This window comes from Salmo trutta, chromosome 5 (genome assembly GCF_901001165.1).
Source record: "Salmo trutta chromosome 5, fSalTru1.1, whole genome shotgun sequence".
NCBI classification, from domain to species: Eukaryota; Metazoa; Chordata; class Actinopteri; order Salmoniformes; family Salmonidae; genus Salmo; species Salmo trutta.
Window position 1 is genome coordinate 45,144,307 of NC_042961.1, and position 16,159 is coordinate 45,160,465.

The following is a 16,159-nucleotide window of genomic DNA, read 5'->3' on the forward strand; positions in this document are numbered from 1 at the left end:
CTTCCAGGAATCCCAGGTCCACGACAAATGTATTTTCGGTCGAAAAAGTCCATCCTTTATGTTCCATTAGCTTGCTGTTGTTAGCGCGTCTGAAGGCTGTAACCAAATGTTGATCCAGGCGCGGGACTTAGGTTACGAAAAATAACTTTTTTCCTTCCTTTAGGTTCGTTCAAACATGTCAAACGTTGTATAACATTAATCTTCAGGGCCTGTTTCAACAAGAGAGCCAATAAGATTCGAGTGGGACGATTGCAATGTGTTTCAAAACGTTTCCAAAGGTGGGGGTAGACACGGCCGCCGACGTCACAATGCTGATGGCCCTCCTACTGTGACCAATTGCCACAGCGTCTCCTTCACTGAGTTTTGACAGTAGAAGGCTCAAAACACTTTGTAAAGACTGGGGACATCTAGTGGAAGCACTAGAAAGTGCTCAATGAACGATTTCTCACGTTGTGAATTACAGGGAAGGCTGTGAAGTCGAGTCCACAATTCAGAATCCCACTTCCTGTTTCAATCGGTCTCGGGGTTTTGACTGCCATATGAGTTCTGTTATACTCACAGACACCATTCAAATAGTTTTAGAAACTTTAGGGTGTTTTCTATCCATATAAAATAAGTATATGCATGTCCTAGCTTCTGAGTTTGATTAGTAGGCCGTTGAAAATGGGAACGAATTTGTTCCAAAATGCACTGTGGCGCCCCCTATGGTAGGATATCCTCAAGAGGTTTTAATGAAGCCGGTGACTGATCTGGTAATCTCCTCAATGCCATCGGATGAGTCCCGGAACATATTCCAGTCTGTGCTAGCGAAACAGTCCTGTAGTTTAGCATCCGCTTCATCGGACAACTTCCGTATGGAGGGCAAGGGAAAGCTTTGTATGCCTCTTTGTGTGTGGAGTAAAGGCAATTTAGAATTTTGTCGCCTGTAGTTGCACAGGTGACATTAGGTAAGACAGATTTCAGTTTTCCTGCAGTAAACTACTGTGAGCGCCAGCTCTGGATGAGCATTTTCTTGTTTTCTTAAGGCCCTATACAGCTCGTTGATGTAACGTCTGCTTCCAACTCACACTCCCAAACACGTAGATCCCCTGAACGCATCTCACTTTCCAGCTCACACTCTTAAACACATAGATCGTCTGAACGCAGCTCACTCTCCAGATCCCAACCACCTGAATTCTGATCACCTGTATGTCATTATCACACACTATTTAGTTCAGTTATTTGCACCCCATCATTGTGAGGTATTGTTTGTTTTGTGACACACTTCTATTCGGAGCTCTGTTTTTCCTGTAATTTACTCCTCCCGTGTATGATTGTTTTTTCCTGCCTCACTATTGACGCCTTTTTGCCTATTCCCTGCCTGTACCTTAGCCTATCGGATTTCCTGTTATCAACCTATTGCCTGATCTCCCGGACAACGCTACTATCCTTTTCCCTGCCTGTACTGCTGCCTTTTTGGACCCCCTGTGTATAACCTTCTGCCTGCTCCTGGACCCAGCTACCTGCCTCCTCCTGTGGTCCGTTACAAATAAACACCTGCTGCGCCCTGCGCTTGAAACCAGCTCTCTGTCTCCCATTGTGTTCATTACAGTTGAGAGCAGACTTAGTGCCAGCATTGGTTTGTGGTGGTAAACAGACAGCTACAAAAAATAGATGGAAACTCTCTTGGTTAATAGTATGGTCTACATGTTATCATTAGGTATTCTAACTCAGGTGAGCAGAACCTTGAGACTTCCTTAATATTATAGATCACACACCAGCTGTTGTTAACAAAGAGACACACACCAACCCCCTTTTAGCTTACCCGATGCTGCCGTTCTGTCCTGCCAATGCATAGAAAAACCAGCTAGCTGTATATTATCCATGTACTTGTTTAGCCAAGTTTCAGAGAAACATAGGATATTACATTTATTTAGGTCCCTTTGATAGGATATTTTCAAACAGAGTTTGTCCAGTTTGTTCTTCAGTGATTGTACATTCACCAATAAAACAGAGGGTAGAGGCGGTTTATTTACTAATTGCCGCAGTTTCATCAGGGTGCCTGCATGTTGGCCTCTATAGCAGTCTCTTTCTCTTCCGAGTGCCGGGGACTAAATGTCACACCCTGATCTGCATCACCTGTCTTTGTGATTGTCTCCACCCACCTCCAGGTGTCACCCGTTTTCCCCATTAGTCCCTGGGTATTTATTCCGGTGTTCCCTGTTTGTCTGTTGCCAGTTCGTCTTGTCTTGTCAAGTCAACCAGCGTGTTTTTCCGTGCGTCTGCTTTTTCTTATCGCTCTTTTGCTAGTCCTCCCGGTTTTGACCATTGCCTGCCTTGACTCTGAACCCGCCTGCCTGACCATACTGCCTGCCCTGATCTTGGCCTGCCTGTCTTTTGCCTGTCCACAACCATTCTCTTGCCTGCCACATAGATTATAATAAATATTGGAGACTCGAACCATCTGCCTCCCGTGTCTGGAAAGGAAAGGAGTCAAATCCCAAGAACATTTTCAGAGAAGTAAGGGGCAATTATGGTTATGAAATGACATAAATTCTCCAATTAGTTAATCACGTCCCCTTCTTATATTTAGAAGATCCACTATGCGTCAAACTACATATGTGCCATTTCGAAACCATGGTGGTTTATATGGATGTCGGGCTGACATAAGTGTTATTCCAGGGTCCGATGGTATCTAGGGTTTACAGCCATTATTTCACTGAAGATGATTCATGGAAAAGTCAGGATAAAAATCCACTGTGGTTCTTCTACCAGGCTTGCTTTGAAGTCAGTTTTCCATTTCGGGATCCTGCACTTGATGTGGCAGAAAATATTTACATTTGAAGGGACTGCTTCTCTGAATTATGTCTATGAAATATTATCTGTGATCGTTACCTTTGAAGAGACAGTAACCCAGATCACCCAGGTGGCCATTAAGAAGAAGCTTTATGAGCATTTTCAGAATGTTGAGGAATCTAACCGAAAATAAGAATAGCTTCCGTAATGTGTATTACTGCTATTGATGATTTAGTTGAGCGTAAACTTCGCAGAAAATTATTCTACTGTTTGCCTGTGATACAATAATGTATTTGTTTTCTCTTCATCTCTATTCATGAATATGTGGGTGTGAATAAACCCCCATGGCAGAATAGCCTGAGTGTGAATCATGATCCAGGAAAATAATACACTGCTTAGCACTGACTAGGGGAAGAGCTTTTGGGTAGCGTGATCTATTGATGACTGCAAAAAATAACCATAAACAAAAGCATGCTTATGGTAGGTCCTCCAACGGAAACTGAAAACATCTGTCAGAGTTGCACTAGGGCGGCCTAGTAATTGAAGACACTTCCTCTGGACACATATACAGCTGTAGCGTGGATTTGAATCCGGCCCAGAGGCATCATGCACGGTCAGATTTTTCTTCTTTTTTTTTGCTGCTAAATGAATGAATAAACTTCATTTTTAAAGCCAAGGTTATTTATGACCCTGATCGGTCCCGCTTTAAATGACGTTAAGCTTCTAAAGGCGTCATAAAGCCTTCCTAATGCCTTCATAAGCACTAAATACATGTGTTACAAAGCATCTTTAAACGTACAGTGGGGCAAAAAAGTATTTAGTCAGCCACCAATTGTGCACGTTCTCCCACTTAAAAAGATGAGAGAGGCCTGTAATTTTCATCATAGGTACACGTCAACTATGACAGACAAAATGAGAAAAAAAAATCAGAAAATCACATTGTAGCATTTTTTATGAATTTATTTGCAAATTATGGTGGAAAATAAGTATTTGGTCACCTACAAACAAGCAAGATTTCTGGCTCTCACAGACCTGTAACTTCTTCTTTAAGAGGCTCCTCTGTCCTCCACTCATTACCTGTATTAATGGCACCTGTTTGAACTTGTTATCAGTATAAAAGACACCTGTCTACAACCTCAAACAGTCACACTCCAAACTCCACTATGGCCAAGACCAAAGAGCTGTCAAAGGACATCAGAAACAAAATTGTAGACCTGCACCAGGCTGGGAAGACTGAATCTGCAATAGGTAAGCAGCTTGGTTTGAAGAAATCAACTGTGGGAGCAATTATTAGGAAATGGAAGACACATAAGACCACTGATAATCTCCCTCGATCTCGGGCTCCACGCAAGATCTCACCCCGTGGGGTCAAAATGATCACAAGAACGGTGAGCAAAAATCCCAGAAGCACACGGGGGGACCTAGTGAATGACCTGCAGAGAGCTGGGACCAAAGTAACAAAGCCAATCAGTAACCCACTACGCCGCCAGGGACTCAAATCCTGCAGTGCCAGACGTGTCCCCCTGCTAAAGTCAGTACATGTCCAGGCCCGTCTGAAGTTTGCTAGAGAGCATTTGGATGATCCAGAAGAGGATTGGGAGAATGTCATATGGTCAGATGAAACCAAAATATAACTTTTTGGTAAAAACTCAACTCGTCGTGTTTGGAGGACAAAGAATGCTGAGTTGCATCCAAAGAACACCATACCTACTGTGAAGCATGGGGGTGGAAACATCATGCTTTGGGGCTGTTTTTCGGCAAAGGGACCAGGACGACTGATCCGTGTAAAGGAAAGAATGAAGGGGGCCATGTATCATGAGATTTTGAGTGAAAACCTTCTTCCATCAGCAAGGGCATTGAAGATGAAACGTGGCTGGGTCTTTCAGCATGACAATGATCCCAAACACACCGCCTGGGCAACGAAGGAGTGGCTTCGTAAGAAGCATTTCAAGGTCCTGGAGTGGCCTAGCCAGTCTCCAGATCTCAACCCCATAGAAAATCTTTCGAGGGAGTTGAAAGTCCGTGTTGCCCAGCGACAGCCCCAAAACATCACTGCTCTAGAGGAGATCTGCATGGAGGAATGGGCCAAAATACCAGTAACAGTGTGTGAAAACCTTGTGAAGACTTCCAGAAAACGTTTGACCTGTGTCATTGCCAACAAAGGGTATATAACAAAGTATTGAGATAAACTTTTGTTATTAACCAAATACTTATTTTCCACCATAATTTGCTAATAAATTCATTAAAAATCCTACAATGTGATTTTCTGGATTTGTTTTTCTCATTTTGTCTGTCATAGTTGAAGTGTACCTATGATGAAAATTACAGGACTCTCTCATCTTTTTAAGTGGGCGAACATGCACAATTGGTCGCTGACTAAATACTTTTTTGCCCCACTGTATGTCATGCTTTATAAATGGTTCATAAATGTGGCATAACTGTGTGACATAATCACTCATGTCAAATGTGACATAAGCCCCTATGTCGAGTATGATAAACATGTGCTTTATAAAGGGTGACATGTTGCGCTGAAGGATGGCACACGCTCTAAAGCAAAGTCATGTTAGTCATATTACAGCTAATCTCATTTCCAGACACATCAAACGTGGCCTTCCTTAGTAAGGGTTAGGTTTAAAATACAATTTTAAGAAGAGAAATTGTGGAAATGGGCAGGGTTAAGCCATAATAATGACTTTGTAGCTGTGTAAACTAGTGACGACCATGGGAAATTATGACAAATACTTTACTCACTAAGGTCACTCCCATAAAATTAAATGGTCACCCCCACTACGGTTAACTTTGAATGGTTGATATCACATGCTTATATATGCTATGTGTGCAATAGCCTGGGGATGATGCACCAAGAAACACTTACCTTGATGAAAACCCCCAACATAAGGACATTCAAAGTGTCTTTCTTCTTGAACCATGTTACATATTCCTCAGTACAAAAACACAACAATATAAATGAGCCATACCGTGCGGTGCTCGGCCCATTCCCGCTGAAAGTTCAACCACAAAATGTTGGCATCATTGTAACAGGTTGTAATCTAGCCCTTGTCTCCAGCATGGGAACAGAAGATGAATACCTGGTGCAGTAGTCTCAGGTTGGACTACCCGAAATCATCTTGGCTCTGACACACACACACACACACACACACACACACACACACACACACACACACAAGCTTTGCAGGTCCATCGACCCATTTAAATACCTCTCAAACCCTACAGTAACCTGTGGATCATTAGAAAACCTTCATAAATCAGCAGAACGTTAATAACCTATTTATTAACACTTTATGTAGTGTCCTGTAATGCTTTGTTTGAAGTGAGACCCCTTCGGTCATTCATAACACATACATAAAGGCTTAATTATGTAAACAAAAATGTATTTACACTTAGGGAATTATCACTAACCGCTAAAACAAATAAATATTAAAGATATGTTTAAATCCTACATTTCCTATTATTTTTTACATTTTTAAAACAATACACATACTGTACATTACGTTTCAAAAAGTCTGGCAATACAATGACATTGAAAATAAACAGGGCTGTGAACAGTGCAGCTTGCCTCTGAGCTGGCTGACAAATGGTTTTTGCCTCTGCCTGCTGGAGGTTCCAACCTTAAAGGGGAAATCAGTAGTTACTACATATGTTTTTGAACTAAATTATTTGACAATTGCACCCATTTCTAACAATGTTTGTTGCAGGAATATATTATTTTACTGTCACTTTATTGTCTCTTTAATCACACTCAAATTTTTGCAGTTACTTTTTTTACTGTCCTCAATTGGGGGAACCTATGTCAAATCGAATCAAATCAAAGTTGATTGGTCACATCCACGTGTTTACCAGATGTTGTTGCAGGTGTAGTGAAATGCTTGTGTTTCTAGCTCCGACAGTGCAGTAATATCTAACAATTTCACAACATATACCCAATACACACAAATCTAAGTAAAGGAATGATGAATTAAAAATATAGAAATATATGGACGAGCAATGTCAGAGTGGCATACACTAAGATACAGTAGAATAGAATACAGTATATACTGTATGTCGAGGAACTTGAATCTTTCCACCTTCTTCACTGCGGTCCCGTCAATGTGGATAGGGGGGTGCTCCCTCACGATCATCTCCTTTGTTTTGTTGACGTTGAGTGAGAGGTTATTTTCCTGGCACCACACTCCCAGAACCCTCACCACCTCCCTGTAGGTTGCCTCGTCACTGTTGCTAATGAAGCCTACTACTGTAGTGTCGTCTGCAAACATGATGATTGAGATGGAGGAGTGCATGGCTTACGCAGTCATGGGTGAACAGGGAGTACAGGAGGGGGCTGAGCCACACCCTTGTGGGGCCCAAGTGTTGAGGATCAGCGGAGTGGAAGTGTTGTTTCCTACCTTCAACAACCGGGGGACGGGCCGTCAGGAAGTCCACGACCCAGTTGCACAGGGCGGGCTCAGACCCAGGGCCTTGTCAATGAACAGCATTCTTACATGGGTATTCCTCTTGTCCAGATGAGATAGGGCAGTGTGCAGTGTGATGGTGATTGCATCGTCTGTGGATCTATTGGGGCGGTAAGCAAATTGAAGTGGGTCTAGGGTGGCAGGTAAGAGGTGATATGATCCTTGACTAGTCTCTCAAAGCACTTCATGACTGAAGTGAGTGCTATGGGGCAATAGTCATTTAGTTCAGTTACCTTTGCTTTCTTGGGCACAGGAACAATGAAAATGTCCGTAAACACACCAGCCAGCTGGTCTGCACATGCTCTGAGGACGCGGCTAGGGATGCCGTCTGGGCCGGCAGCCTTGTGAGGGTTAACACGCTTAAATGTCTTACTCACATTGGCCACGGAGGAGAGCTCAAAGTCATTAGTAGTGGGCTGCGTCGGTGGCACTGTGTTATCCTCAAAGTGGGCAAAGAAGGTGTTTAGCTTATCCGGAAGGAAGACGTCGATGTCCGCGACAAAGCTGGTTTTCTTTTTGTAGTCCGTGATTGTCTGTAGACCCTGCCACATACGTCTCGTGTCTGAGCTGTTGAATTGCGACTCCACTTTGTCTCTATTGTCACAGGCATCGTAAGGAGTGGACCAAAACGCAGCGGGTGAAGTGCTCATCTTCTTATTTTATTAAAGAAAACACTTAATCAAAATAAACACGACAAAAACAGTCCAGTAAGGTGCACAGACTATACTAGAAACAACCACCCACAAAACACAAGTGAAAACAAACACAACTAAATATGGCCTCCAATTAGAGACAACGACAACCAGCTGCCTCTAATTGGAGGTCATTGCCAAAACCCCAACATAGAAATAGAAAACTAGATAAACACATAGAAATAGAAAATATAGAACATAAACCAAAAACACCGAACCACAAAAAACAAACACCGCCTGCCACGCCCTGACCAAACTACAATAACAAATAACCCCTTTTACTGGTCAGGACGTGACATCTATACTGACATTTTCCCTGTTTGATTGCCTTGCGGAGGGAATAACTAAACTGTTTGTATTCTACCATATTCCCAGTCACCTTTCCGTGGTTAAATGCTGTGTATGCATGGTAGTATATATGTAATGTTATTATCTGAAGCTATCCGGAACATATCCCAGTCTGTGTGATCAATACAATGTTGAAGCGTGGATTCCGATTTGTCAGACCAGCATTGAATAGTCCTTAGCACAAGTACTTCTTGTTTGAGTTTCTGCCTATAGGAAGGGAGGAGCAAATTAAGTTGTGGTCAGATTTGCCGAAATGAGAGCGTGGGAGGGCCTTGTAAGCATCCCGGAAGTTGGAGTAGCAGTGGTCGTTGGAGTAAGTGTTTTAGCAGCACGAGTACTACAGTCTATGTGTCGATAAAACTTTGGCAGCATTTTTCTCAAATGTGCTTTGTTAAAATCCCTAGCTACAATAAATGCGGTCTCAGGATATGTCGTTTCCAGTTTGCATAAAGTCCAATGAAGTTCTTTGAGGGCCGTCGTGGTATTGGCTTGAGGGGGGATATACACGGCTGTGACTATAACCAAAGAAAATTATCTTGGAGATAATACATAATACTTCTCCTTTTCTGCTTACTGCAAAGGCCTCTGCACAGTCTACGTACTTTTGTGCGGCTGAATTTTGAGCCGACAAAAACTGAGCTCCGTAACTCAGTTTGCGTAGACTGTGAAATCATTGTGTCCTGGAAAGCCAAAAAAGTAGGGAGTTTGATGTGTTGCGGGCCCTCTAGAAAGTCTTAAAATATGCCTATTACCGCCGTGGTGGAGGAAGACCCAAAGTAAGTATATGAGCAAGTTAGAATTTTTTTGAAGACATCTCTAAGCAATAACTATCAAAAACCTCAACTCGTACCATGGAAATACTTTTAGACAGCTGAGTCCACAAGGTTTCTTCAGGAATGTCCTTTTCTAGTTATGTATATTTTTTAAATTGATAAAGTTGTAACATGCTGATTCTCATCAATGCAGATCTGATCCATCACACCACTTTTCAAGAAGGCCACTACGCTACAGATCGCTTTCTGCGCTCAGAGGTCCTTGTGTCACATGAGTTGACGCTGGAGAGACGAAGCAGGTACGGGGAGTCAAACATTTAATAAAGAACGGACATGGAACGAGACAGGAACAGCGTCAGCATACAAGAAAAGAAAGACAATAAACAGTCAATGCAGAAGCGGGGAACAGAGCTGGGTAACTGACAAATATAGGGGAGGTAATAACAGGTGATGAGTGAGTCCAGGTGAGTCCAATATCACTGATGCACATGACGAGAGAAGGCAGGTGTGCGTAATGGATGTTAGAAGTGCGTGATGCAGGGCAGCCTGGCTCCCTCAAGTGCGAGGGGGGGAAGAGCGGGAGCAGACGTGATACCTTGATGAGGATTTACCCCATCACACCACTCTTATTAATCATAAATTCAATAAAAAGCAATGGGCCTTTATATACTCTGTGTCCCAGTCTCTATATGCATGTAATGTCGGTGGGTGAATTATGAAACAATTACTGTATGCAGATGTACAAAGAATTGTGATGTAGATTTGTTTTTGCCATTGCTTGATCTATTTTAAATGTAAGAATAAGTTGCAGATTTAAACTTTAATTGATGCCTATGGAAATAATTATAAATGTAATTAGCAATGTTTTCAATATCCAACTTTTCCTCTGCAATACTTTTTACAGTAGATAATAAGCTGTAGTCAGGTGGTCATCACCAGGTTATGATGAGGTATTAACTATGACCAGTATATAATATAGAACATAATATAGTGGTCAGAATTATGACCAGTTGGTCAGATAGAGGTCACAATTATGACCAACTGGTCATATGGTGGTCAGAAAAAGCTGTCATATTCTGGTCAATAAAAATACGTTGCATTATTTTTTACACTTTTTCAACCAGGTTTTTCCCATTGGGATGTAAAGGCTTTGATTTATAGATAAAACAGATGAAAAAGGGGTCTTAGAAAACATCTACCAGAAAAGGTCTGAAAAGGTATCAGAAATACATCAAAACACAATAATATTGACATAAAGACCCATGCCAGCTAATATTAACACTTATATTTTGTTTTGGAGAAATTGTTCACCTTCTGTAAGTTTAAGAAATATTGCCTTGTGCATTGTAATTAAATTACCAAACCCCACATACTGTATCTTTAAGGTATTTAAAAATGTCTCTCCCTCATGAGGAGTTTTTGGAAAATGTGGTCGCATAAAAACCTTTGAGATTTTACCGTAATTCCGTTACCAAAGTTTGCATCTGCACAGTGATTTGCAATTTATTTTGACAATTTAGCCAAGGATGTTTTAGTTGCGCAATTTTGCATCTATCTAAGGTGTTTGGCGCAGTATTTCTCAAGTAAAAGAATGTGCAACGTGGGAACTGCTGGGCAGGTCTGTTTCACTTTCACTGTCTATGCTATTGGATAGCGAGCAATCACCGCAGCTGTTCACAACCATGTTAGTGGGCAAAATGGACATCATCAAATCACAACCCAACCTTCATTTACCTGGTGTGAGGCATGGACGTTCCAAACTCCATTTTAGACGAGACTGACTTTATGACCAAAATTATCCTATTTACACTTTTCACACTTTTCAATTTTCACACTAGAATAAATGTTTCTGACCCATGTCGATGCCACATACAGTAGGACATTTTCAAAGGTATGCTTTTTAAAGGCAGTCGCTCTTTAAGCAAACCAGACGGCCCAATTTTCTTGTTTTTATTTATTTACAGATAGCCAGGGCCACACGCCAACACTCAGACATCATTCACAAACGAAGCATTTGTGTTGAGTCCGCCAGATCATGAGTCCGGCAGATCAGAGGGAGTAGAAATAACTGTGTTTTCTGGAGAAGTGCGGGAATTAGACAATGTCCTGCTAAGCTTTTGAAATGTATCAAGTACTTTTCGGTGTCAGGGAAAATGTATGGGAGTAAAAAGTACATATTTTTGTTAGGAATGTAGTGGAGTAAAAGTAAAAGTTGGCCAAAAATGTAAATAGTAAAGTACAGATACCGCCCAAAAATACTTTTGTACTTAAGTAGTTACTTTACACCACTGCAGTCTTGATATTATTTAAGACTGGGTTACTGAGGAAAGAAATCCCAGACACAATTATTTGTCTGAATAGCAACCATGTTGCCCTTTTTACAATACCATACTGCATAAGAAAGGACATGTTGACCAAAAGTCAAATGTCCACATTTTCAGAATTTGTCTCAAACTGTCACAAGGCATTTTCATGTAGCTATATACTATGTCTATTTACCATTCACACTTACTGGATGATTTGTAGACTGCAAAATGTCCAAGAAAATACATAACTTTTTGACTTTTTCCTTTAACCCTAACACTTTCCCTTCTTCGGGAAAAGTGTAAGAGTTAAGGAAAAACTCAAAACCATATCATTTCAGAGTTCTGTTTCAGGTTATGTGGAGGTGGGTAAAGCAGAAACCTTGCTGCCACAGACAATGTCACAAATTCTGAAGGTTTCAGTGCCCTGTCACCAAGATGGTGTGTGTCACCTGACACCTAGTTGACATAAAAATAGTCACTGCCAAAACAAACCGCATTAGCTAACCTCCTCTCAACAAAACTTTCCGTAATTGCATATGTGGTGAATTGGAAAGACTTAGTTGGGGTTTAAATATTATGCTTGGCTTCTGTTTGTTGGGTATATTGAGGCAAGACTGTTAAAAAGTTATAAGTAATAACACATCTACGTGTGAAGCGAGGCTTATAGTCTTATGTGCCCTGTGGACTTCTATGCATGTGATGCTCTTTTCAGATGTGTTCCTATGGTATTATCAAAGATTTTTTCCAAAGATTTACACAAAGAAATACCTTTCAACAAACATCATATGAGGCCATTGTTAAAGACATACAGTTGCAGCCAAAAATATTGGTACTCTTTCACTTTTCTTAAATGATTCCCTATTTCTTAAAAAATAAGTTGAAATTGAAAACAACTTCTGGTCTCCATACCTTATTGGATTTTCTTTACTGTTAACAGTTTTTATTGTTTTTCAGCATAGAAATGACACACGAATGACAGTGCATACAGATAGCAACAATTGGGGAAGGGAAGGATAGTGGTTCATATGAAAGTCAAGAACATTAGTTACAAGGTTTTCTTTTCATACAATTTTGTAACTGGCAGATATTCAAGTATAGACTATAGGATTCAAACTTTCATGTGTACATTTCCAGAGTCCAAGAACTGGCGTACAGTGTCCCAGTGAACATGTAAACCTAAATTGAAGTCCTAGAGCAGGCAAGCTGCACATTCCATGTACAGTTGAAGTCGGAAGTTTACATACACGTTAGCCAAATACATTTCAACTCAGTTTTTCACAATTCCTGACATTTAATCCTAGTAAAAATGCCCTGTTTTAGGTCAGTTAGGATCACCACTTTATTTTAAGAATGTGAAATGTCAGAATAATAGTAGAGAGAAGGGTTTATTTCAGCTTTTATTTCTTTCATCACATTCCCAGTGGGTCAGAAGTATTTCAATTAGTAATTGTTTGACTTGGGTCAAACGTTTTGGGTAGCCTTCCACAAGCTTCCCACAATAAGTTGGGTGAATTTTGGGCCATTCCTCCTGACAGAGCTGGTGTAACCGAGTCAGGTTTGTAGGCCTCCTTGCTCGCACACACTTTTTCAGTTCTGCCCACAAATTTTCTATAGGATTGAGGTCAGGGCTTTGTGTTGGCCACTCCAATACCTTGACTTTGTTGTCCTTAAGCCATTTTGCCTCAACTTTAGAAGTATGCTTGGGGTCATTGTCGATTTGGAAGACCCATTTGCAACCAAGCTTTATCTTCCTGACTAGAATGTCTTGAGTGTCTTGAGATGTTGCTTCAATATATCCACATAATTGTCCCTCCTCATGATGCCATCTATTTTGTGAAGTGCACCAGTCCCTCCTGCAGCAAAGCACCCCCACAACACGATGCTGCCACCCCCGTTCTTCACGGTTGGGATGGTGAGCTTCGGCTTGCAAGACTCCGCCTTTTTCCTCCAACGATGGTCATTATGGCCAAACAGTTATATTTTTGTTTCATCAGACCAGAGGACATTTCTCCAAAAAGTACGATCTTTGTCCCCATGTGCAGTTGCAAACTGTAGTCTGGCTTTTTTTATGGAGCAGTGGCTTCTTCCTTGCTGAGCGGCCTTTCAGGTTATGTCAATGTAGGACTCGTTTTATTGTGGATATAGATACTTTTGTACCCGTTTTCTCCAGCATCTTCACAAGGTCCTTTGCTGTTGTTCAGGGATTGATTTGCACTTTTTGCACCAAAGTACATTCACTTCTAGGAGACAGAACGCTTCTCCTTCCTAAGCAGTATGACGGCTGCGTGGTCCCATGGTGTTTATACTTGCGTACTATTGTTTGTACAGATAAATGTGGTACGTGGTCCTTTCAGGCATTCGGAAATTGCTCCCAAGGATGAACTAGACTTGTGGAGGTCTACACTTTTTTTCTGAGACCTTGGCTGATTTCTTTTGATTTTCCCAGGATGTCAAGCAAAGAGGCACTGCTTCTGAAGGTAGGCCTTGAAATACATCCACAGGTACACCTCCAATTGACTCAAATAATGTCAATTAGCCTATTAGAAGATTCTAAAGCCATGACATCATTTTCTGGAATTTCCCAAGCTGTATAAAGGCACAGTCAGCTTGGTGTATGTTAACTTTTGACCCACTGGAATTGTCATACAGTGAATTATAAGTGAAATAATCTGTCTGTAAACAATTGTTGGAAAAATTACTTGTTTCTTCCACAAAGTAGATGTGCTATCCGACTTGCCAGAACTATAGTTTGTTAACAAGAAATGTGTGGAGTGGTTGAAAAACAAGTTTTAATGACTCCAACCTAAGTTGGATGTCTGTAAACTTCCGACTTTGTCACGCTCTGACCTAGAGAGCTGTTTTTTCTCTGTTTAGTTAGGTCAGGGTGTGATAGAGGGTGGGCATTCTATGTTTGTATTTCTATGTTTTGGCCGGGTATGGTTTCCAATCGGAGGCAGCTGTCTATTGTTGTCTCTGATTGGAAGCCATACTTAGGCAGCCTGTTTTTCCCTTTGTTTTTGTGGGTAGTTGCTTTCTGTTTATTTTGTAAACCTGACGGAACTGTTGGCTGTCATTTTGTTATTTTGTCTAGTGTTCGTTTTCCATTAAAGTATATAACGATGAGCACTCTACACGCTGCGCCTTGGTCTCCTCTATACGACGCCCGTGACAGACTTCAACTGTATGAAAGGTCTAATTATTCCTCCAGCCAGCAATCCACAGAAAAGCAGGTTGTCTTATGTTCCTTCCAGTTAAGAAGAATGACTATCTTGACTCAAAGACAATCCAATGATAACAAACGATTCTTAACATTAGACAGTATATATTATCTGGGCTTTGACCAAGTAAACATGAGATAGGACAATTTAGAAATTCAACATAAAATATTTCGGACAAAACTGAAATAACTTCTAATCAAACTGTTTTAGCTGCAGGGCAGTGAAATCTGTTGCTACCACAACTGTGCCAACATTAATTTGATTTTTATTTCATCTTTGAAATACGTACAGGGGTGATATAGGCTCTACACAATATCTTGTACTTAATTATCTTAAACCTAACTAATTTTGAGGTGGACAGACACCTTCTCCAAATAGTGTCCATTTGCAATGGCGTGAGAGAAGTGTTCAGGTCACACTCCCATGCTAACTGAATGGGGGAATATGCGTTTGGGATGGGGGAAAAAACTAAAGTCTATAAATGCCTGATACAGTATCTCTCACGGAGACAGCTTTCCTGAGGTTCTGATCTAACACTGTACCAGAGGAAGTTTCAGCATCGTCCCTTTTACAAACCGTGTATGTGACGGTATTAAGTTGTAGATATGCTCAAAATTAAGAATCCGTCAAACCAACCATCTACATTCACTTGGGAAAAGGATAGAATATCATCGTCAACAATCTGACCAATAGATGAAATACATTTTAGAACCAGTTTTATTTTTGTGAACTTATAAAGACAAATGGCATGGACAAAATTATGGGCACCCCGGAGCTAGTACAGTATTTGGTTGCACCCCCTTTGGCCAAGATAATGCTTCTTGTAGCCATCAATGAGCTTGCTGCACCTTTCTACTGGCAATTTGGCCCACTCTTCAGCAGCAAACTACTCTAATTCGTCAATGTTTTGAGGGGTGCCAACTGCTGTTTTTAGCTTTCACCATAGATTATGGATGTGATTCAGATCTTGTCTCAATGTGTGTTTGGGGTTGTTGTCCTTCTGGAAGTCCCACAACCTTCAACAGAGACCCAGTTTTCGGACACTGGGTTGATCATTGGACTCCAAAACACATTGATAAATCTGCTGATTTCATGTCTTGCACACATTCGAGGACCCCAGTACCCATGGCAGCAAAGCAACCCCACAGCATTATCGAACCTCCCCCGTGTTTGATTGTATGGAGGGTGTTATTTTCTTTGAAGGCTTCATTTGGTCGTTGATTTGCAGTTATCTTAGCCAATGGCGGTGCAACCAAATCCTAGCTCCGGGGTGCAACCAAGTCCTAGCTCCGGGGTGCAACCAAGTCCTAGCTCCAGGGTGCCAATAATACTGTCTATGCTATTTGTCTTTGTTTTCGAAATAAAAATTGTAAACCTAAGTTTCCTAAAAGAAAATTAGGAATTATTTAGGAAAAGTGCAAGGGTGCCAATATATTTGGCCGCAACTGGACCAAGCAAAGGCCCTATAGGACCTTCCCACCCTTGTACACCATTTCTTACACCTTCTCTTCCTAAAGAAAACAATGATACAGCTGGTGAGCTTTCACCCTCCCTGGGTTTCCTTAAAAGATCCCAAGC